Here is a 22,445-nt window from a genome sequence, read left to right as displayed (position 1 = left end):
GTAGGTGGTGTAAAGAAACCAAAGTACCTCTGCTATAAGATAGGGACCAAGCAGACAACTCTTATCTCATGTGAGAAGAGAGTTAGGTAGCTCATGATTAGAATAATTATGAGAGCCTAATTGGGAAGACAAGGTTTGTTTGTACCAAGTCAGTAAGGCTATTATTCAGAATCAGATGAGGCTTTGGACACATACAACAGCATGCTTCTAGGGACACTTAGCTAGTGAAATAATTTACCCAAAACGAGACATAAAAATAAAAAAAGAGCTAAAAAAAATATTTTTGGAATTTTTGAATTTACGAATTGAATAGGACATAAATAAATAAAAAAAATTGGTTTATGGAATTTTTGATAAAAAAAAATTAAGACATAAAAAAAATTATACAAAAAAAAGAACCGAACCCGAGCGTTTGGTTTATTTCGGTTGAGAAAACTTTGGAACCGAACCCGAGCATTCGGTCTATTTCGGGTGAGAAAAATTTTGGAATCGAACCCAAACGTTCGGTCCATTTCGATTTCCCGAAAAAATAAGTTTAAAAAAGAAAAGAACTTTGACAATAAGATAAATGAAGTTTGTAAAAATAATACAAAAGATTTACAACCAAGAAAACCACCTTTGAGTGATAGGCGAAGATCAGATGATTCAACCGAACCCGAGCGTTCGGTTCATTTCGGTATACCAGATCAAGACCCGAACCCGAGCGTTCGGTCTATTTCGGCATACATGAGACCCGAACCCGAACGTTCGGTCTATATCGCTTCTTACTTTTGATCTTGAGAGGTAATTTTTGGTACTGACTCCGATTCCATCATTCCAAGCCCTTGTAGAATTTTGTTAAAAGATGCTTCAGGAAGAGCTTTGGTGAGGATGTCAGCCAGTTGATCAGTGGTTCGAACAAAATGAATTTCAACGTTCCCATCTTCCACCTGATCCTTAATGAAGTGATACCTCAGTGCGATGTGCTTAGTCTTGGAATGTTGCACTGGGTTATGACAGATCCTAATTGCACTTTCAGAGTTGCAATATAGTGGGATCTTTTTCATATTGAGTCTATAGTCCCGGAGTTGGCTTTGGATCCAAATCACTTGAGATGTACAGGAGGCAGCTGCGATGTATTCTGCTTCAGCGGTAGACAAAGATAGACAAGTCTGTTTCTTTGATTGCCAGCTAACCAACTTCCCGTCAAGGAATTGGCAGCCTCCAGTGGTGCTTTTTCTGTCTAGTCCACAACCTCCAAGGTCTGCATCTAAGTAGGCTTGAACGAAAAAACCTGAGTTTGATGGATACCATAAACCGAGAGAGGTAGTTCGTTTGAGATATCGGAGTATGTTCTTTACTGCAAGCATATGAGGTTCACGAGGATTCGCCTGAAATCTAGCACAATAACAAACAGAAAACATTATATCAGGCCTGCTAGCAGTAAAGTACATTAGAGAATCGATCATCTGGCGATATAGCGTAATATCGACTGCTGGCTTATCCAAGGATAGAGTGAGCTTGGTGCCGAACGCCATTGGAACTTTAACCTTTGAGTCTCCCATCATGCCGAATTTGGCAAAAAGAGTTTTGGTGTAAGCTTCCTGATTAATAAAGATGCCTTCGGGTCCCTGTCTAATATTTAAACCAAGGAAAAAGTTAATTGGACCCATTGAGCTCATTTCAAATTTAGTCTCCATCAGCTTTCTGAATTCAGCTGTTAAACTAGGATTCGTTGAGCCAAAGATGATATCATCGACATAGATTTGAACAATCATAAGGTGGTTACCTTCCTTCTTACGAAAGAAGGTTGGGTTAACCGAACCTTGTTTGAATTTGGACATCTTTAAAAACTTGGTTAGCGTTTCATACCAGGCCCTAGATGCTTCTTTCAGTCCATAAACCGCTTTGTCCAGAATATAGCAGTGATTGGGATATTTTTCATTCACGAATCCCGGAGGTTGTTCCACATACACCATTTCTTTGAGTTCTCCATTTAGAAATGCGCACTTTACGTCCATTTGGTAGACCTCAAAGTTCTAGTGTGCAGCGTAGGCAAGAAATATTCGAACAGATTCCAGCCTAGCTATAGGAGCAAAATTTTCTTTATAATCGATTCCTTCCTCCTGGCAGTATCCTTTCACCACTAGTCGAGCTTTGTTTCTTATCACATTGCCTTCCTTGTCCATTTTATTTCTAAAGACCCATTTGAGACCAACAACCAAGGCATCTTGAGGAGTTGGAATGAGGCGCCAAAATTTATTTCTTTCGAACTCATTAAGTTCGTCTTGCATGGCTTGAACCCAATCCGAGTGATCAAGAGCAGTGTTCACTGTCTTTGGTTCAACTTTTGAGACGAAGGAGTTAAACATACAGAACTCTACTTTTGAAAATAAAGATGTTTGCTTTGCCTTCAGTTGTGATCGGGTCAAGACTTTTTCAGAGATATTACCCACAACCTGTGAAACAGGATGGTCTCTAGTCCATTTGACAAGAGGAGGGTAATTTGGATCATAAGATGGATCTAATTCAGCATTTACCATCTCTTCTAATTCAGATTGACTGTCATTGTCGTAAAACATATCGGCATTCTCCCCCTCGACTGATGAGTTTTCAGGTAAATCTTGACTTTCCAGTGCTACAAGAGTTTCGGGTGGTGTCGAGCTTTCGGGTGTTGCAGTACCTTCGGGTGCAGTAGAGCTTTCGGGAGCTACAGTACCTTCGGGTGCAGTAGAGCTTTCGGGTGCAGCTGGAGAAGAGTTCTCCCCCTCAACTTGTGAACTTGGCTGTTTTGAAGAAGATGGATTCTCCCCCTCAACTGAAGCACCGTGCTGAGAAGGTTCAGTTGGAACTGATTCTTCTTCACCCAGTCGTTTGGCAGCGTCATCGACGATTTGCTTCAGATAATCAACTTTGTTGTCTGCTGCATTAGCTTCTGAGAGAGTAGCCTTCTCCGGTTCATCGAACAACTCCATAAACTGCTCAAACAAATTTGCAATCGAGGCTGTGACTTGGCCTGTTTGAGAGAAGATTTCTCCAACTATTTCTTCCGTGGCCGTCAGCTTCTTGACATAACTGTCATCGAAAGTCACATAATACGTTTCTTCAATTTTCCTCGAACGCTTGTTTAAAACCCTGTATGCTTTTGAAGTGAGAGAATATCCCATAAAAATCCCTTCATCGGCTTTTACGTCAAACTTGTTACGATGTTCTTTAGAATTGAAGATAAAGCATCGTGAGCCGAATACGTGGAAGAATTTGACGTTTGGCTTTCTATTGTTGATGATCTCATAAGGAGTAAGAGTGAAACGCTTATTGAGATAGGACCTGTTCTGCGTAAAACATGCTACATCAATAGCATCAGCCCAGAAATATAGAGGTGAGAAGCGAAACTTAGCATAGTTCGTGCTGCCTCACACAAAGATTGGTTTCATCTTTCGACAATCCCGTTTTGTTGAGGGGTGTAAGGAGCTGAGAAGTTGTGACTGGTCCCTTTTTCTGCTAAAAAGTCTTCAAATTCTTTATTCTTGAACTCCAGCCCATTGTCGCTTCTGATGTTGCGAACGACTTTCCTCAGCTGCACTTCAACCTGCTTGATGAACATCTTTAGCTTGAGAGTTGCTTCAAATTTGTGCTTCAGAAAGAACACCCATGTAAAACGTGAAAAGTCATCAACAATAACAAGAATATACTTGCTACCACCAATGCTTTCGATAGACGATGGACCACACAAGTCAATGTGAATCAACTCAAGTGGTTCAACGACTTTAGTGTTTATGATGGATGGGTGACTTTGACGACTCTGCTTCTCCATTTCACACGCAGCACACAAATGTTCTCGATCGAACTTGAGCAATGGAAGACCCCGAACATGACCTCCCGTGACAAGTTTGTTGATATCCTTGAAATTGAGATGGGAGAGCCTTCGGTGCCACAACCAGCTTTCGTCAGAATGTGCTTTGGATAATAGACAGATACCTGGATTTCCTTTGATAGGTTTGAGATTGAGAGGAAACATTTCGCCTTTGCGCTTTGATTTGAGAATCACTCTTTTTGTTTTCTTCTCTATTATTTCCGAACCCTCATCATTAAATAAAACTTTAAGACCGGTACCTCCAACAAGTTGAGATACACTGATGAGGTTATGCTGTAGTGCTTCAACATATGCAACTTTTCTAATCGTGAAGTCTCCATTTGTAATCATCTCATAACCTTTTATTGTGCCGTATGAGTTGTTCCCGAATTTGACATTCCCACCGTTTGGAAGAGATCGAAATTCCCTCAGCTCTTCCTTCCTCCCTGTCATGTGACGTGAGCAGCCACTGTCAATATACCATTCTTCGTCGAACTGCTCGTCACTGATAACCTGCAAAAATCAAGCAGATTTAGGAACCCAAAGTTTCTTGGGTCCATGTGAGCCTTTCACAGGAACAGGAATAGCAAGAGAGATGTCAACAAGATATGTTCTTTTTATTAAAGTTGTTTCATCTTTCTTTTTAATGGTGAAAACTTTAATTTTGTTGGGATTTGTTACAGACGGTTTGGGTTCAGGATTTGACGTTTGGGCCTTGGCATGCTTTTGAGCATTCTTGACTGAGGAAACCTTCGATTTTCCTTTCAAATTTGCTGAATGTTTTGGATTTTGAGTTTGAACAGAATTGGATTTAGAATGGGGTTGAGAAGAATTAGAACGAGAGAAGTTAGACTGAGAAGTTTTCTTGACTTGAGGTTCTAGGTGCCCCTTTTTTTTTGGTCATTAGTGGGACCGAACCTTGAACCTTGATTGCTTTTGCTCTCGGAACCGAACCTATGCTTTTGGTAGCTGTTGTTCTCTGAACCGAACCTTTCCCTTCGGTTGTTATTCCTTTCAGAACCGAACATGTCCTTTCGGTTGTAACTACTTTCTTGCGTCCTCATAGTACTTTTCTCTGACTTGGAATTTTTGTCATGATAAGAGAAATGGGCGTTTTGAGATCGCCAAAATTGTTTTCGTTCTGAGAGATTCTTCTTGTATCTCAGATTCCTTTGCTGCTTCTGATCCTTTACTTGCTTCGGCTGTCGGTGGATGTTGGCTTTTTTGCTTTTGCTTTTTTCCAGCAGGTTCACTTTGAACTGATGATGTTTCGCTCAAAGGAGTGACTTCTTCTACAGGAACTTCATTTGTACCACTAGTACTTGGCACATCGAAGTTATCAGGCTTGTTTAGCGGCTCCGACACATATCTGTCTTTGGTTTTCCAGGAAGTCCGTTCTGACAGACCAATAGTTTCGTCTGCATTATCTATAGGAGCAGACCAGAAGAACTCATCACAACCATCTGCATTATCTTCGTTTACAATGGCTGTGAGTTCAGCTGTCAGATGTTCGGTTACTCCTGTGACCTTATATACCTGATTTGGTGTTGTTCTCACCTTTTGGTACACAACAACCTTTTCTTCTAGAATTGGGGACTTATTTTGGGACAAACGAGCAAACTCCACAGAATTTTCAGAAATAAGATTTTTGTGGTTTTCGGGTTCGCTCTTGATAAACTCAGAACAGTCAACTTCATCATCTACAGAAATTTCACTCATATCATCATCCTCATTAAGCCCAGACGCGTTTTCAACATCTATTTTATTTTCTGAGCTCAAGTTGGCATTCAATGAGTCAAATTTTTGTATGGTTTCGGTCCTTAGTTTCAGTTTATCATTTTAATCCAAAAGGTTTTTCAACATGTCCTTATGGTCCTTGGATTTTATGAAACATTCAATTTTGTCTAGACCATACATGTAGGTTGGATTCACATCATCAGACGAAACTACACTTTCGCAATTATATGCTTCAGCGTCGATTTCATCCTCCTTGAATTCAAGGAAGGGCAAAATCATGCGATGAATTTTCTGTCCTATTTCACAGTTCAAATGAAGTTGAGTGATGTTAGAATAAAGACGCTTAGCAATTAAACAAAACACATTTCTTTGTTTCAAAAGTTTCAAATTGTCTCTTTGTAAATAAATGTTTTCGTCTTTGGATTTAATCAGCTCCGACTCCTTCAGCTCTATCCACATCCTCCGTTCCTCACTCTTTGATGATACCCTGCTTATTTGGTCAGTTAGGTTAGAATTGGTGACCCGTGTTTGCGTTAAACTGCTATCTAGATTTGAGATTCTTGAGTTTAAGCTTTTCAATTCTTTTTCATATGAGTTTTGTAGGACTTTATATGAAATAAAAACGGATTGTACCTTTTTGATTAATTCATCAAGCTCATTGAATTGCACACTGAGAGGTTTTTCTATGAAGCATAAGTCCTCTCGCTCCTTCGTTTCTTCATTTCCACCGCCTGTATTGTATCCCCTCATTTGAGATACATCCATCACCATCAAGCACTTCCCATTACTTTCTTCACCTCTAGCAACATACGCCTTTCCATGAGATGGCTTCCTGACTTTATCATCCTCTGAGTCGGTTGACCAGACCTGCACACCACCGAACTCATCATCCGCTGCCGAACCCTGCACAATTAAAGCATTCATTGAAGGGTTAGTAGTAGCTTTCTTTCTCTTGATATCTTCCAACTTTTTCATCAGCACAGCCTCTTCATCATTTTCCTCATCCTTCTCTGCCATTTTCTTCAAGACACAGTCTTTGGCATAGTGGTTCTTTCCTTCACAGTAGTAGCAGTTCACACCAGAATGTCCTTCAGCTTTCGGCTCTTTCTTTGGTACTTCTGCCTTCGGTTCCTCCCTCACCTTTTCAGAACTATAGCTTCCCTGCCAATTCCGATTCTTATTTGTAGGGAATCTTTTCTTAATGAACCTCTTTGGATTTGACACCATCATTGCATAATCTTCAGATGTAAGATCATAATCTTCTAAGTTGAGATCTTCATCCTCTACTACACTTTTGCTTTTGGACAGAAGAGCCAATGATCCAAAGCTTGAAACCACACTTTTCTCTTGTAAGACTATCTTTTCTTGGGATTTCAGAATCCCTACTAGCTTTGCCAAAGAATAAGATTTGAATTGTTCATGAGCTTTAATAGTGGACACAACTGCTCTCCACTCAGATCTAATACCATTCAAAAAGGTAACCTTTTGTTCAATCAGCTTCCTTTCTATATCGTGTTTGATCATCTTACTAAGAAGATGATTGAAGCGATCGAACGTCTGAGTAACAGTTTCATCGGGATTCTGCTTAAATTCGCCAAACTCTGATAAGAGTAAAGTCTGAATGGAATGCTCCAGATCTTCATCTATGGAATATAACTCTCGCAGCCTATCCCAGATCTCTTTAGCAGTGCTGCATGAACTCACGAGCCTGAACGTATTGGATTAAAGAGCAAATCGAATCAGTCTCAATGCTTTAATGTTGCACTGAAACTTTTCCTTTTCGTCTTGAGCAACATCCTTTACGTCTTTTAACAGATCATTGTACTCTTTCTGAGTTTTAATGATTTTTGACATTGCAGAATGAGCAAATGGTCCAGAAACTATTGCTTCCCAATTAAGGTATCTATTGTCTTCCGATCCAATGACATAATCTTCGAAGTGATGTGCCCAGACTTCATAATCCTGGGTGTAAAGAATAGGAATCTTCATCGTTGATCCGATGCTGTTTGAGATATTGATGGGATTTGATTGTGACTCGTCCATGCTTGATCGTTTAACCTGTTTGAAAGACCAGACTTGTAATGAATAATATTAGGGCAAAACAAATAAATGCTGAGTTACGTCAATTATGGAATGACGGCTCAATAAATATTAGTTAATGCGAAATAACCCTAATCGCAAACTCTTTCACATAAAAGATGTGTATGAATTACACAACCTCCTACTCTGATACCAATTGATAAGTTATTAATTAACTTGAGGATCGATTAGATATATGTAACAGGTAAGCGATGAATATAAAAACAGTAAATAACCCAAGAATGAATCAAGATGTGTCGAATGATTAGATTACTCAATCCTCAGTAGAGCTCGACTAAGAACTTCCGCTGTAGAGGATACTTAGGGTTACAAAAACAAGAACGATAACTTTGCTGAACAAATAAACCTCTAAACGTTACTGATCGTCCTCTCCTTCTAAGATGCATGCAAGCACCTATATATACAAAACCCTACTAAACTCACGGATGGACAGGCCCATACCGGAGAGACATATTAGACTAAGTAACGAGCCCAATAGACGCAACACAAAATACGATCCAACAACTAGAAAACCAAGGAAGCCACCACCACCATCACCATGGGATGGTGGCTGCCGTCATGCGCCACCATCGGCCGCCACAAGGTGGTTGTGTGTGTATTTTATTTGGATGTGCTATTTTTGGGTTAAGCATTGTAAATTGTAATTAGAGACTAGTATAATAAAGAAAACTAATAACCACCACCGTGAGGTGGTGGCTTCCGCCTCCTGCCGCCACCAATCATCGTGTTGGGTGGTCGTGTGCTTTTGCTTCTTCTTAGTTGCATTTGAGATGCTTGGACAAAAATGGACTAGAACCATAACCACCACCATGAGCTGCCATAAGCTGCCGTTGACCACCACTAACTGAGGTGGTAGTAGGTGTTGTCCGACTTATGAAACCCTAGTGGGCCTAATAAAACCCTAGTAGGCCTAATGAGGCCCTAATTGACCTAAAAGCCTAACCATGTGACCAATGGGCTAGTATTTGGGTTGGAAACACTAATTAGGCTTTTGAAAACCCTAATGTCTTGAAACCCTAATTTTGGGGATTTTATGCGACATCCCCATTTTCATGGCCAGAAAAGACTGATTTTGTTTATGCTTTATAAAAATCGGAGTATCTCTTTTAATAATAATGTTGCGGAATTTGTTCCCAGTAAAACATGATAAATACGTTATCAAAGCATTTCCGAAGAAAAATAGTTTTATTCATTTTAAAACATTTGGGATGTCATCGTCAATAGAGAAACATAAGCATAAACAGAACTTACATTCATTGTCACTAGTGATTTATATCTCCTTAATCTCTCAGTGTAATGTGACTTCATATCAACACTTGTGATATAAATAAACTAAGTGGGTCGAGTTGGAAACCTGGTGAGTATATAGGATTTTCAACCCATAATAGTATAATTATCATGTTTAATCTTCAAACAATTAATCAACCTAATTACCCATCCCCATTATCTTCTTTACTCTTAAGGATCTACCCTAACAATCAGCTATTCCTCTTTCATTTATTCCTAAGGATTATCCTATGGAATTGACATGAAGTCCATCGTCACCGGGTTTAGGCACTAAGTCTGCATAGTCGCCAGGGTTTATACAACAGGCACTAAGTCTGCATAGTCGCTAGGGTTTAGGTACTAAGTCTGAATAGTCACCAGGTTTTAGGCATTAAGTCTGCATAGTCGCCAGAATTCGGGCACTAAGTCTGCATAGTCACCCAAGTTTATCTCGTTTATTAAAAGTATTGTTATTGAGAGTCCACTCACAATACATGTCAGTGGGTTTTTAGAGTACATTGGTGAATACATCGTTCACAAAACCTACAGGTTACGACTCTGCTAGTGTTCCATTGGACTGTCTAGAATAGTCTGTGGTTGTCATCCATACTCTAATAGATGACGGGTCAGCATTTGGGAACAAGGCTTCTCACATCGTCCACCTCTCACCCTTACCTCATGGTCTATATCAACTCTCAACTCATCATCTAACTCATATTTCATCTACCCATGTTTTACCCAACATATTACGTAGATATTAATACATACACAATTTAAATCATATAAAACTAGTATAAAATCATTCATCCGACATAGATAGCAAGTATACAGATAATATGCACACGTAACACGTAATTTATATAAAATACTTCATATCTATGTGTAAGATGAAAGTAAGTATGCACTCACATCACGTAATTTATATTAAATACTTCATATCTATGTGTAAGATGAAAGGGACCATGCACTCATAACACGTAATTTATATTAAATACTTCATATCTATGTGTAATATGAAAGGGACCATGGTCTCAATGCATGTAATTTATATTAAATACTTCATATCTATGTGTAAGATGAAAGTAATTATGCACTCACTTGTTAAAGTGATGATTCCAAACTCGGGCAGCGCTTCGCATTTAACGATTCTATTTTCTTTCGACGAAACCTAGCATTATTATCACTAAGTTTTAGTCTAATCTTTATTGTGACTAATTATTAGTCTCGATTCATCATTAAATCAAAGTCTACTCTCATGATCAATCAAGTAAAGAATAACCAGGTAGGATCATATCGAAGGTGGGGTCCGTTTGGTATACGAAGTATACTGTTTGGAAATACCACTTTAAACACCTCACTAAATCGCATCCTAGACATCATTCCCGTAAGTAGATCAATTGGTATAATGACTTTGAATCACTAATAAATCTTACTTATAGGTTCATAATAACGATATTATATTTAAATATAAGTTATATTTAAAATAGGGTAGGTGTAGCTCACTTACAACGGGTTTTATTAAAAACCGACCTTCGTTGGAGCTGCTTTTCCGAGCCGAAAAGCTCTTTTTCTCAGAGCCGTCGGGAGGTATGGTGCTTCCTTCTCGTGATAGGGAGGTACCCTAGGCTTTGGGGGGTTTGGGGAGTTAGAGAGAGAAAGAAAGGCTTATGGTGTGAAAAAAATATGAAGAATTCATCCTTTATTTATAGGGATTTTATCGTAGAGTAGCCCCTAAGTTTCGTCCGTATATTCCGCGTACGATCTCCGTTTTCTATGTACTTTATTTCCACGTGTTGGTATTTACGAGTACTACAACTTTCATTTAGACCCCGTCGGCTAATTCTCATTCTATCTTAGATTTACAAATCTGTATTCGAATTCGCCGCGCTTGAAGAGTAGAGACCAAGTTTCGTCAATATCTTTAACATAAGAGCTCTATTCTTGACGTTATTTTATATCCACGTGGTGGTATTTATGAGTATTACAACTTTCATTTAGACCCCGTCGGCTAATTCACATTCTATCTCGGATTTACAAAACTGTATCGAATTCGTCGCGCTCGAAGAGTAAGGACTAAGCTTCGTCTATATCTTTCGCATACGAGCTCCGTTTTTGACCATCTTTTTATCGTTTTGACTCCTATTAACAATATCTTCATTTCTTGTTTAGATTATTTTGGCTAAAAATCGACCGATCTAAAATTCAAAATTTCAGGCTATTCACTGTTATGCTAAATTTTAGAAAAATCGTAACTTCCTCATATGAAGTTAGAGTCAGTCGTTCTTTTTATGCACACTCTCATTTTAACATATACTACGACATTCTTTTAGATCGCTACGACTAGATAATATTTTATCGTAAATTAACTTTTTATGATTTTCCGTTGTCGTGCCGGTTTTGTCGTAAAACTTCGATGATTCATAACTACTTTGTTATAACTCGGATTTCAGCGTTCTTTATATGTACGGAACCCTTATGAAATATACTATAACTTGGTTAAGATTATTTATACTAAACAATCTTTTATTTAAAAGTGATTTTTGATGCTTATAGTCTCTAAATTGACTAGCCCAAATCTACTTGCGTTACATTTGATCGGGACCCGCACTTGAATTATTCAGTAAACTTAAAATATTAATTAATAATCAATTTCAATTAACCTTAGTCAATATTGGACTTAATGGATTAATTCCTTGATGGGTTAAGTAGGAAAACTTAACCCTAATCTTCATTTCATGTGAAAATCCTAATTTCACTTGGGCCTGGAGTTGGGCCTTTCTTTTGGGCTTTGGTGATTGGGTTATTTATGCGCCATTCAAAAACAACCATATGGATTAGAATATTTAGATGGGTTTTAGGATAAGGCCCATTGGAAATGATTGGGCCCAATTTAGAAAATTAGGCCATAGGTGGGCCATAATTGCGCTTTGATGATTATGAGACATTGGGCCATTGGAGCACCAAGAGTTTGGACAAGAATAAAAGGATGGGCCTTAAGAAAAGACCATGTAGAGGTCTGGGCCCAATTTGGAAAATTGGGCCATATGTTGGGCTTTGGCCTATTACTTGGCTTTTGGGCCTTTGGAGTGTGAGTTGGGCCTTGGACTTGAATCAAGCAAGGTTGGGGTAAAAGTAGTCTTTTACCCCAAGCATGGACTTGTGGTTATGTATTAGAACCCAATTATTAATTGGGTGTTTTTTGATATTGAGGGTTCGGGAATTTGTTATCCAGCAGCTGGAGGTTTATCCGCGGGACTACAACAGTGTGAGGTAAGTTATCCTCATTATACTAAGGGGTCGAAGGCACCAATGCCGGCCCATTGGATCTAATATCCTAGTAGCTTGTAATATGTTGAGTATGATTTAGTTATGCATGCTAGTTTCTATGCAGTTTGGTAGATCTGTAGGACTACCTGTGTTACTATCTGATTATCTATATGTGCATTAGTTATGTTATATGTCGACATGTTATGTAGGATGGGTTGAGGTTGTACTTCTCCATGCGGTAGCTAACAAGTCGTGGAGTATTCCAGATATGAGCTGAGGGCCGAGCAGGGCATGCAGACTCATACTGAGGACTCAGGATCATTCCAGATACGAGCTAAGGGCCGGGCATGGCATGCCAAACTCGTACTGTGGGCTCAGGGGAATTCCAGATACGAGTTGAGGTTCGGGCATGGCATGCCAAACTCGTACTGTAGGCTCTGGGGCAAGCCATATGTGAGCCGTGGTCCCGGAAGGAAGCCAATCTCACACTGTGAGCCTAGGGGTAATCCAGTCTGTAAAGCTGTGGACCCATTACATGTTGTTATTTTTATATGTGCTATTTATTGTGTATAAGTATTTTAGGGGAACTCACTAAGCTTTGAGCTTACAATTTCAGTTTTGGTTTCAGGTACTTCGGATGATCGCGGGAAGGAGAAGGCGTGATCGTACAACTCCTCACATTTTTATGATTTTTATTTCTGGGATACTCTGACGTGAAACTATTTTGAAAACACTTTGTAATTATTAATGTTTTTAATTGGTTGAAAAAGTTTTAAGTTGGCTTGAATTTTATGGATGTTAGAAGTTGGTATCAGAGCCTTGGTTTAAGTGAATGGAAGGAACACTCGTATGAATCCGATCTTAAAATGAAGGAAAAGATTTTCAAAATGATTTTTTAAAATGGTTTTCAAAATACTATAGGAGGATGCAGAGTGTACGATCAGCCGAAGCCAGTAAGTAGACCCCAAAATACCATACGGATATTTGATATTCTAATATGATAGAACAACATGCTAGTACTAGGCTAGGGATCTTCAGGAATTGCATGATAGAATTGTCTGATTGTATGATACCTGATAGCCTAGGATTTTCCTTATATGAAATTGACATCATTACTATAGTTGCATAGTGTATGCATCATGGGTTGTAAATAATTAAGATCTTATAGCTTGAGAATATTTGGTCTAGCTTTATATCCTGTTCCTTGTTTGGTTGTGGGCTCAAAGTAGGATCGACTATTCGAATGTCTAAGGGTCCAGCATTATGTATGGCTAGCATACACTAGTGTTACAGGGTTGGTGGAAGTTTCATGGGTGGGTTGTGTGAGTCTATAGGCCAGTATGAGATATTTAGCATTCCTCTAGGAGTGAGGATTGAGCACTCTCCATATTATTGTATATTGTTAGCGCATTGTGATGATACTTGAGACACATATGGGTAGGTGTGGAAGGAAGTATGGGTTCGTACTACCGAAAACACAGGACCCATATGTATAACAAGGAAGTCACAACCCCTGGGGTATAGTTGGGAAATTGGTTCCTTATTATTATGTGGATTATCCGAGATCTATCTGGTGTATTATCAGAATGGTGGTTACGAGATGTTCTGAGACCGGATCAGGATCAGGATCAGGAGCTGGCAGCTAGGGCAGACCTATAACAGTGACAAGGACTATTGGTTGGATAAAACTAGAGGATCTGGATGCTAGGATTCGGAAGATCTTGCACGATGAGGTTGCTGCTCTTTTTCGGGCACATTTGTCGAAGATGTTTGGGTCTATCAATATTGCCATGGTTGAGTATTTCGACGAGCGCTATGTAGCCCTTGCTAAGACGGCTGCCGCAGCCGCTGTAACGGCGACAGGGGAAGAGCTGGTCAAGCTTTCCAGTACCGGGACTTGTTATTGGGACATATTCTGATGAGTAGACGGCTGCAGTTACTTGGGATTAGGGAGATGTTTTTTACTCGTTATTGTCACAACCAGGAAATTCTATGCTTTTGTAAACATTAACAAGGACAAAACTGTAAACAAAATCTAGAAGCCTGCATGATAATTATTGAATGACAACAAAATTTCCATCAAAAACACTATGAAAACACTTCAAATAGTCAAGTAAAGATTGTAAACCCTACAAATCCCGATTTAAGTCCAATATGCGCTAGGATTTTCTTATTGGGCCTAATGGACCAATAAGCTTCCAATTTGACTACTTTGGGCTTAGAATCCTTAAATGGGATCTAACTGGATGCACTTTCATGATATTTAACAGTTTGGGCCATAATGGGCCTAAAATGAAATAAATTACTCTAGTGGGTCTTGTTGGGCAAGAACGAATCTAATTAGCCCTAATGGGCTACAAACCTATTCTATTATACAAATTTGGTCCGTGAACATTCACAAGAGCCCAATGGACCGAAGATATAATTCTTGGGCTATATGATTTCAAGCAAAGACCAAGAGTAGGCCCAAATTAATTTACTTGTTCCTTTGAAGCCCATTTCGGCCTTAGATAAAAAAAAAGAGGAAATGAAGGAAATCATTAGGCTTTGACCCCTCACTTCTGTTTAAGGAATAATGTAACAATTATTGAACAAATAACCAAGAACTTCCCATACATCCAAGCACCTATCATTTCAACTCTCTCTCTTCTAATATTCTCGGCCAAGACGTCACAACCATACCACCATCTTCAAATTTTCTTGAAACTCTCTCTAAATCTTGAAAAACATCTCCTTACCTTCCTCAAAAATCTCGAAAAATTAGTAGGGATTCAAGAGAATCTTTCACTTATATCACCATCCTTGGTAAGTTGTTATCATACATAAGTTTTGATTTCTATCTTTAAGCTAAGAACACTCCTTCATATGGCTTCATTTCGTGATCATGTCTTCTAGGACCATCAAAGCTTATATACTTCTTCTAAGAAAGCATTCAAGCCAAAAACAACCTCATCTTTTCCATCTATCTTCAAAACCGAAACCACAAACCCAAGGTGAGTTCATACTCCCTTGTTTTTTGTTTTTACTTGTTTTTGGGCGGGGGGGGGGGGGGAATACAAGTATTATGGGATGATCTATGTGTGCTTGCAAGATATATGTGATTTCTTTAGTTTTTGGTTGTGATAATGTGTAAAATTTGTTAAATTTCGAGATCTATAGCAAAAAGGGTGAAAGAATCATAAAAAAAAACATAATAAACAACATACATCATGGATCTAAGAGTCCTTAAGTTTAAAGAGAGAAAAACAAAATCAAAAGAACCTTACAAGTGTCATATTTGCAAAAATAACAACGATTGGGCATAAATTGTAATTTGTCGGTCTTATGAGGGTTATAAGTTTGTTATTTGTATAAAAGCTGATTTTTATGAAAATAACACTTTCCAAAGGGTCAAAAACATAAATTTTAGCTTAATGGGCTTAATGAGTTTCGAACCCAAAGTTGCCAAAAAATGAGATTTTAAGGGGCTGAATTGGAAAAACTCAACAAACTATGGGTCTAAAATGTAAATAAACTTTTTCAGTGGTTAAAATGAGTTTATTACCAAGTTTGGACTAAAAATGCAAAGTTTTTTATTTTGGGGGTCAAAATGGTAAAACTTACGGAAATTAGGCAAAAAATTTAAACTCTTTGCAAATAAAGGCTAGAAATGACCAATACAACAGTTTTGGGTTGAAATTAACATTTAAACAAAGTTTGGGACAAAACGGTGAAGAAAAATGGTTTAAGGACCAAAAATGTCAATTTTCATAAAGAGGGACTAAAAGTGCCATTTTTATATAAAAAGGGGTTGCAATGGTGAAACTAAATCTTTTTAGACCATTACAGGCCCTTTTTCTATAAAAATGGCACTTTTAGTCCGTCTTTATGAAAATTGAGTTATAACCAGAGTCGTAGTCTGTAGTTATAACTAGAGTCTCCTGGAGGGAGAGCGAGAGTTTGTGTATAGATGTATACGTGGGTGACTCCTCCACACCTAAGTTGTTCGCAACAGTTAGACTCGGCTAGTCTAGGGTGAAAAAAATCTTAATTCAATACCGGCATTCGCAAGAATGCCAAGAAAGACGAATTAGTCATTATTATGCATGGTTACAACGACTCACATAGAGATCCAACACCATCTAAGTAATCATGGGGAATCTTATTCATTCGATTGTGACGATACAATAATACAAAAAGATCATACTATTTACGTCGGAAAACATCAGGTTTTCCTGGGGAACAACATTATTCACTTTTACTTTCAACAACTCTAATACAAGAATTTATTATGAGAGAACATATCACTTTTACATGTTTGAAATCATTCACGCATATACTTATGGATCATCGCACCTATTTCGTAAACAATTGTCGTTTCAGAAAATATCAGATTTTCTAGGTTTTACAAACTATACAAACATTTTCATATCAAACCTGCTTATGAACTCACCAACATTATATATGTTGACCATTTTCAAAATAACTTGTATTCTCAGGTAACAGATAAGTTGAAGAAAATTACCAAGTACGTTAGGATGTTATGTTTTGTGACTCTCAAACAATTTATGCTATGGATATGTAATATTTAGACAATGTACTTGATGTGAACAAGGTCAGTTGTAATGTATTAATGCATGGTGATGTTTATGTTATGTTTCTTGTATATTCATTGTGATGATATTTCAATTTAAGTCACACGAACACCCGGACATTTCCGCCGTCTGGTTCGGGGGTGTGACAGTTATATTACACGGGTTGAGCGAGAGAGGCTAACAGAGGAGTTTCTGGATTTGAGGCTTTAGGGGTTTTTCTCGAGGCCGGAATGCGAGTCGTTGGGACTTCGGATGGGAGTGATGATTATGTTTAGCTAGGGTTTTCCAGCCAGAAATAGAATGGTTAATTGATGGATTGGAATGTTGTTTTCTATGTCAAGGATTGTACCCTTTCAGTTTTTCAAGCTCAAAGGAGTAAGCAGGCTTGTGACCCCATGATTAGCTTGTATTCCAGCTCGGGGTCAATTAGTCGTAGGGGTTGGGAACATTATTTCAGTGCTGGTGAGCGCAGGTGGATCGATGTGGCATGAGTATCTTGTTAGGCGTACGCGATTACCGTCCCTACATATAGGAACTAAGATATGATTCACCTTAGATCTCTCGTATCGAGCAGTAAGGATTGATTGTGTGATCTATTGATCTTTTGGGATTGGAGGCTATGTCTTGGGAGTAGTTTATTGCTCGATTTAGGGTAGAGGTTGCTTCAGCTACTACAGTTCAGCTGTGGACGACTGAGTTGGTGAGTGAGTCAGGTGTGAGACCCCGAATCATATGATTTCTAGAGCCCGAGAGCAGGAGATTTATTTGGAGCACCTTGGGATGAAGGGTATTATGTGGGAGGTCTGCGGATAGGGTCCTACAAGATGGTTATTCAACATTGTCAGGATTAAGTGGTTTTAGTAATCGTAATTGATTGGCGAATGAAAACGCCTAAGGAAATAGCTCGTTGCTGAGGTATTATTTGGAGTATCTATCTTTTGGTCTTCAAGATTTGAGCATGGGATCATTCAAGCATTAGGGGATGTCGGTTAAGTTATGTTTGGGTTTCACACTAGTGGGTGGTGATTATTGTTCTAAGTGGGAGAGAATTCGAAATTTTCAGGTTTAGCGTCAGCCATTGAAGGTTTTGTCTGTTTCTGTTTAGGTTGCGATTTCCAGAATGGTCGGACAGGCGTTAATCGGTAAACCTCTCAGGAAGCGGGAATTCTCCGAAGGAATTCAAGAGGCAACAGTTGAGAAGCTAGGAACGTGTCACTAGTTCTCTTGTGCAGTGTGTTTATGTTTCCTAAGTCTTTGGGGGTATGTTTCCCCTCGATGATGGATTAGAATTTTGATTTGTACCAGACTTGGTTTCGGTAACCTTCGGGATAATCGTGGAAGTTTTCTAGGACTAATTTTGTATAAGTAGAATTGGATCAGTCGCGATCAAGTATGGGCTTTGTGGCGAGTAAATATGGAGTTATGGATTCCCAAATATGTGCATGGTAGTGATTCTTCATGTGTATCTGTGGGTGTTCAAGGTGGAAATAGGGTTGGTTCGGCTTACATGCTTGATCAGGTATGGGTTATAGTTTGCAAATTGGATCTAGAGTTCGACTATCATCATATTCTAGGTTCACTTGAGACCATGGCTTTGTAGGATTTTGCTTGGATAGCAACTTATTCTATAAGTGAGATGTGCATGGTGGGGTTTCAACATCGTAGTGCTAGTTGGTGTTGTGAAGGAAGTTGGTTAGGCCTTTTTTTGGACAGTATTGATAGTTTATCGAGAGCATTCCAGTCATTAGCTAAGGGCCAGGTAGGGTATACCAGACTCATGTTGTGGGCTTAGAGGCAATCCATACCTATACTGAGGACCTTGTAGGGGTATTCCAGTCATAGGTTGTGGCCCTAGTGATCTTAGTAGTTCATTTCCTCTGTTGGAGTGCTTTCAGAATGGAGACATTGTTGAGCTTCGGGCCAGCCGTAATCGGCTGCGAAGAATCAGAAGATTTTGTGCGAAATACAAGGGTAGGTCCTTGAACCTCAAGTTATGAGTTTAGACCCGAGTTTTGTATATAGTGGTATTCTGATCTAGGGTATTCCATATCGAGGATAACCACACCCTATGATTGATTGGACTTGACGTGTGTGGTATTCCAACCCGAGGGTTGATTGGGCCACACATGTACATTAAATGAGAATATTCCATCCTAAGGATGATTGGTCCCATCGTAGGCATGCCAAGTATTCCAACCCAAGGCTGATTGGGCCAGGAATGAGAGTTCGTGCTTGTTAGCTAGTCGTTATATGTATGTGGTTTGGGAACTAAAGGAAGCATTGTCTTGTCGATCCTAAAAGGGTTTATCTCCTAGTTTACATCCCGTTGCTCATTATATTTGTGACAACCCGAAATTTCCATTTTTGTACGAACATTATCAAGTCAATAGAAGCTAGACCAGTTACAGTGAATTTCTGACTTTTCCGAGTAAGTTTGACTATTTTGGGTTTACATTTAAGGAGATATCAGGAGAGTGGATCGATGCACTAGGGTTTTGTGCAACACTGTTATTCCAACACTCTGTTACATTAGAAATCATTTCGAGAATAAAAATATTTTCTGCCAAAAATATCTCAGGACTATAAATAGAATTCTGAACCAAATTCATTCATTATTAGCATTTCCAACTAGAGAAAAGCCATTTTCTCTCTCACGGATCTTCGGGTTTTCATCCCAAATCGTGAGTTAACTTCTCTAGTTGTCTTATAATGCTTATTATGTGCTTAATAACATAGATTACATATCAAATCTGTGAGATTCTGGAGTTCACCGCCCAAGAACGTTCTTGGAGAGTAAACTCCAATATGAAGCTCAAATGCTACCTAGTCTTTTCCCCATGATAAGTGACGGACTTAGGCTTATTTATAAGTGTATTTAAGACTAGAAAACAATCAAAAACACCAAGATCTAGGTGTTCATGGACCAAGAAGTTCTTGGACCGTGAACTCCAAAATCAAGGGCCAAAGAGTGTGTTAATCACTCCTAAAGCCTTGGACATTAAACCCTATTTAATCCTAGCTAATTTGTGGACTTTAAAACATCAAATACACCTCCCCAAAGTGAGTTTACGGACCTAGTAATGTTCTTGGGCCGTGAACATCAATAAAGGGCACCAAAGTCTGCCTAGGGTCTTCATTTGCCTTAAACAATTGCCTAGAACATATCCTATGTGAGTATGGGACTTGAAAGCATCAAAAACATCATTCCAAGGGAGTTTACGGCCGTAAACTCCAAAGGAATTGGCCTTGGGGCCGTAAACTCCTCAAAGGAGTGTTTCTATGCCCTAAACCCTTCCAAGAATCAAACCCCCAAGTAGAACTTATCCTAGAAATCAAGTAGCACTTCAAAGCAAATTATGTCAACATGTTTGAGAGCTTACAGCCGTAAACTCAAGGGTTTACGACCATAAACTCCTTATGTGGGGTTTATTGAAGAGTAAACACATATACAAGGTCCTTAAGAACTTTAAACCCCTTTAGCCCTGTCCCACAACAACTTAGATGCAACCCTTAAGACTTATAACACCTATACAAGGTGTTTACATGTTCAAGAGTGTCCCAACTAAATTTATTAGTTATTATTTGGCTAAGTAGTTATATACATGTTCATTATATGATAACTAGGCTCGTGCTTGTGTACAAGTCTCCGTTTGCCACCTAAAATAGTATCCGACACTCCATCCAATCCACTCACCACAAGTGAGTTCATACCCCTTTAATTAAACTTTGAAATACTTTTAAATGTTTTAAATGCTTTTATGGGGGGGGGGGGGGGGGAATACAAGTTGAATATTTATAGTTATTACATCAATCACATGTGATTAATAACTATAACACCAATGATTTTAATATTGTTCACACTGTTTATCAAACTATTTTACTTCAAACTGTTTTACAAACTCTTTTACGTATCAAATACTTTTACTTAAACTTTGTTACACTTATTATAAATTGCATGCCCGTATATGTATAGTTATATAAGTAATGTTTAAAAGACTTAGGAAGGCTATCCACCATGTTTCCTTTTCCTCGATTTGGATGTGGTCTGATAGGATATCGGGTACTCGTCCAAAGGTCGTTTAAATATTGATTATATATCATGTGTACATATATAGACATAAAACTGCTTCCATATTCATGCGTACTAGTTACATCATTAATAGGCTACCATCGGGGTAGCACAGAATCATACTTATACTATTGCTAGATCAATGAGTCAGTTCATTCATGAGTCAATACTTATTACTATGAGAACATATACATTACATTACTATGAGTACATATACAACTATACTAGAGAAAGAACATATACAACTATACTAGAAGGAGAACATATACAACTATACTAGAGAAAGAACATATACAACTATACTAGAATATTTCATTACATTACATATACAAGAATACGTTAATTATTGTGATATGAATCAGAGCATGACTTAAATGTCATGGACCGAGTTGTAGCCAGAGTCTCTTGAAGGGAGAGTGTGAGTTTGCATATAGATCTATACTGGATTAACTATCATACACCTTGTTGCTAGCTACAGCCGGACCTGCAGGTCTGCGGGTGCCAAACGTCATTTCTTTTTACGACCTACATTTGTCGTTGGTTATCCAGTGATAGTATGGTACAATTAATCACTTGATACCTTAATATAAATCCGGTTTAAGGTAGTTAGTACAGCAGTAGTTCCTATAATACAACACTACAGTACTACAATAATTTACCCATTACATATATTTAGTGATTATGTCAATTAAACATTAATGTACAAACTATATTTTGTTAAATGATAGTTACACTTGGGAAATTACACACTTTTACAACAAACGAACATACAAAACAGTTAAGCCTTGGTAGAAGGCTACTTTAATAGAAAATATAGGTTTTTCTGAGAGATTCAAACTTTTCAAAAACATATACATACATTTTACAAACTTACACTTGAGACATGTTCAAACATTTTGATAACAAACACCGACACTAAAATACTTATGAACTCACCAGCTTAATGCTGATAAACTCTTTCAAAATAACTTGTATTCTCAGGTCATCAGTAGACAGGTACCGAGGCCAGCTTTTGAGAAGATGGAGCGCATCCAAGACTCATCTTATTATTTTGATTTACATTATTTTTGGTGTCTGTAACTATACAGAACCCGCTTGTATTAAAATTATATATTTAATGCAATGGATGATGTTGTTTGCTTGTTTATTTTTACTGTGTTGTGATACTTACATGACATCCTCCGCCCCAGAATGTTTTTGCCGTTCTTGGTTTTGGGGTGTGACAGATTGGTATCAGAGCATTGTTTATAGTGAATTGAGTGTATCAACCCATAAAAGATATACTAAACTATAAACCCATTTGGGATTAAAGCACTCTGACCAAGAGTCTATACTTTAAATATTAAAATACTTAATTTAGTATACTAGTCTGCATTCATACTAAAATCAGTGTCACAATGACAAGAACAAAAGTATTACGATTGTTAAATATCACAAGTGAGCTCGGGGATGTATGGTCAGTCCTGGGAATGGCATAGCCTGATCAACTATGCTGGTCCGAAGAGTGATTAGCATATGCCCTAGAATGGTTGTGATATGTTAACAAGTCTAAAAACTTACCAACAATACACAAGAAGATCAGTAGAACCTAAACTTGAAA

The sequence above is a fragment of the Lactuca sativa genome, chromosome 6 (assembly GCF_002870075.4).
Source record: "Lactuca sativa cultivar Salinas chromosome 6, Lsat_Salinas_v11, whole genome shotgun sequence".
NCBI classification, from domain to species: domain Eukaryota; kingdom Viridiplantae; phylum Streptophyta; class Magnoliopsida; order Asterales; family Asteraceae; genus Lactuca; species Lactuca sativa.
The sequence above is the reverse complement of the archived record's forward strand: the minus strand, read 5'-3'. Positions refer to the sequence as shown.